The sequence below is a fragment of the Pristis pectinata genome, chromosome 5 (genome assembly GCF_009764475.1).
Source record: "Pristis pectinata isolate sPriPec2 chromosome 5, sPriPec2.1.pri, whole genome shotgun sequence".
NCBI classification, from domain to species: domain Eukaryota; kingdom Metazoa; phylum Chordata; class Chondrichthyes; order Rhinopristiformes; family Pristidae; genus Pristis; species Pristis pectinata.
Genome location: NC_067409.1, coordinates 22,127,924 through 22,131,298, shown reverse-complemented (window position 1 = coordinate 22,131,298; position 3,375 = coordinate 22,127,924). Strand labels below are relative to the sequence as shown.

General features: G+C 40.0%; 1 pseudogene; it reads left to right on the top strand.

Moving 5' to 3' along the window:
• The first annotated feature begins 227 nt into the window (after nucleotides 1-227).
• LOC127571064 (uncharacterized) lies at nucleotides 228-373 on the top strand (annotated as a pseudogene).
• Nucleotides 374-3,375: the final 3,002 nt, after the last annotated feature.

Below are 3,375 nucleotides of genomic sequence, written 5' to 3'. Positions count from 1 at the left end.
TACAGTTTAGGGTTCTTCTGCCACTGGAGAGGGAGGGGTGCGGTCAGGCGAGAAAGCCCCTTAAATATTGTAAATACGGGACTGGGTAGCCCCCAGGGAGCCACACATGTGGCATTGGTACTGTTTTTAACATAAAAAGGTAACACTAATGAATGATCTGTACAAGAATGTAAAGGCTTGCACTGTTTTATAATTGTATTTAGTTTGTCTTTTATTATGAATAAAGTTTATTTTGGAATTAAAAAAAAGGTTCTCCCAGGACGAGTCTATCCCATTGCACTTTGGGTGTGCTGACACCTGCAATGTCCCCAGATGCGGGATACTCGAATGCAAAATTTATGGTAGTGGGGGACTGCATTCGCGCTCTCCCCTGACATTCAATCCAAAGACAGAACTGATGACATTTTCTCTGCAGCGTGGCACTGATGATGAATTACCAAAGCAGAGCCACATGAGTGGCATCGGTGCTGTGTGTAACACTAATGATTGATCCGTACATGAATGTAAAGGTTTGCACTGTTTTATTGTTGTATATAGTTTGTTATTTATGATGAATAAAGTCTATTTTGGATTACCTGGTGTCAAACCATCAGGATTTCTGAATGGCTGGATAGCAGATTATTGAGTTGTACTGTATTTGGTGAAATAGGACGACCTATTTCCCATGATAGAGACGTTAATAATGAAAGGACATAAGTTTCAGGTGATTGACAGAAGGATAAGTGGGGAGATGAGGTAAAACCTTATCGTCCTAAGATTGGTGAGGATCTGGAACTTATTACCTGGGAGAATGATGAAGGCAGGAACCTTCACCACTTTAACAAAATAGAAAAACACCTTAAGTGTAACTTACAGGACAATGGACAAAGAGCTGTGAAGCTGTAAATAAGTCTTCTTTGGCTAACATGGATATGATAGGCTGATTAACCTCCTTCTGTTTCATAAATTTCTATGATTAAATGGAAAAATATATTTTGAAGTTGTACAGCAAAGATTTAAAAGATAATAAATTGAGGACACATCCTTATGAGGAGAAACTTGAAATACTCAAATTTAAACAAAAACAGAAAAGACGAAACAGAAAAGAAAGAAACACTTATATTTACATGATACCTTTCACCACGTTAGTAAGTCCCAAAGTATTTCATTGTGAATGGAATACCTTTAAAGTGTAGCCATTATCGTAACGTGGGTAACAGCAGCCAACCTGCACATTATCAAAATCCCACAAACAGCAATGTGACAGTAACTCAATAATCATTATATAAAAATATATGTTCACAGGATGTGGACATCATAGGTAAGGTCAGAATTTATTACCCAGCCCGAATTGCCCTGAACAGAGATATGTTAGATAAGAGCCAACCACATTAATGGTTCTGGAGTGACATATTGCCAAGGATTGCAATTCTCCTTTCCTAAGTTATTTCATGATTACCTTTAATAAGACTATAAGACCATAAGAAGTAGGAACAGGTGTAGGCCAGGTCTGCTCTGCCATGCAGGATCATAGCTAGTCCAACAGTCTTCGAGTCAATGAAAATCAATAAATGCAGATGCTGGAAATCTGAAATAAAACAAGAAGATGCTGGAAACACTAAACAGGTCAGGCACATTTATGGAGAGCGAGACAGAGTAACATTTCAGCTTGGAGGCTTGCATTTTCCTGCCTTTATTCCACAAATCCACTAACTGTGTTTGATGACTTGAATTTAAATTCCTCAGCTGCTGTGGATCAATAGTTAGGCTGCTGGATGGTAAACTAGTAACTTAACAACTAAGCTCCAGTACATTGATGTTGATGATTTGAGTGTAGGTTAGCCAGGATACTGGGGAGAGCACAACAGCCCTTCTCAAAGTATTTCCATATCCTCTTGAGAGACACTTGGTTCAACATCTCATTCAAGACTTTAAAAGTTAAGTCCTCTCTTAGGATGGCAACCCATTTGCATTTACTCTGCTGATGACCTTCTTAGGACTGCAATACTGTCAGGGCTAAACTGTACCTATCCATGATGAGAGGATCCAGTCTTCACTTGGATCCTCAGCTTACCCACCAGACCCATGTGAAGTGTCCTCAACTGAAACCCAGGAGCCTTCTGCTGATGAGTGTGGGCACAACTACTTTCTGCTTTCTAACAGTCCTCCTGCCAGCTAAGCCAATTATCTTCCACTGGGCAGAAGATACAAAAGCTTAAAAACGTGCACCACCAGGCTCAAGGACAGCTTCTATCCTGCTGTTATAAGACTCTTGAATGAACCTCTTGTGTTATAAAGATGAACTCTTGATCTCTCAACCTACCTCATCATGGCCCTTGCACCTGCACTGAACTTTTTCTGGAACTGTAACACTATATTCTGCATTCTGCTATTATTTTTCCATTTGTATTACCTCGATGTACCTATGTTTGGAATGATCTGTCTGGATGGCATCCAAAACAAAGTTTTTCAATGTATCTCAGTACATGTGACAATAATAAACCAATTACCAAGTAATTACCATCTGTGCTGATATCCTAGCAGGAACCCTGAACCATGCGTGGAGAAGTAGCCTTTGTCACCCTGCAGTCAGCCTGTGCTCTGGTGAACTGACTGAAATAAAAATAGCAGCATGAAGACTAGCACAGGGTGAATACAATAGAGTGGATGCCTGGAAACTAGGAATAGAATTGGTGATCTGCTGCCTGTGATTGCTGATAAATTGGACAGTGAGAGTGAGAAATCCCTTTCTATTCAAGGAGATGCCTGCATAATAATAAGGAGTATGCAATGCAAAACTACATTGGGTAGGCAGCCAATGTTGGTGATTGGCCCAGTCAATCTATTCAGAAAATCATCATCAAGACTCTGCAGATTAAAATTACCCTATTTGTCTTTGCCTCTCATGTAGAACTCAGTAGAGTAGCACAAATGCCTCAAAAGGATGACCCATCATTGAAGTTGTATATCTGTCTTTGTCAGGATTGTCAACCCTGGTCCAAAAATTGTGCAAAGCTTTTCTCACTGGAGGTAATGGGAGTGGAAAGCACACTCTAATGGTAGCTCATTTTCTGGCTTACAATACATAGGAAATGATTGTACCAAGCCTACAGCTGGAGGCATCATATGACAATCATAATGGTTTTTACAAGGAAAGATTTACTGCTGAGCTTTGCTCTACAGAGCCTTTCTGCTGCTCTTCACTGTCCTGCCACCCCCTCAAATAACAACATCCCATCTCCGTTACCAATGTACTGTCTATCAGTTCTCTAGTTTTCCTCATTGTTAAGTAACATTACAAAATTGGACCTATAACCATCCGCTGGTACAACAATGTCTCAATGTCACATCAATGGCTCACACAGCTTTGATAATGCCCTTATATGATATTGCACT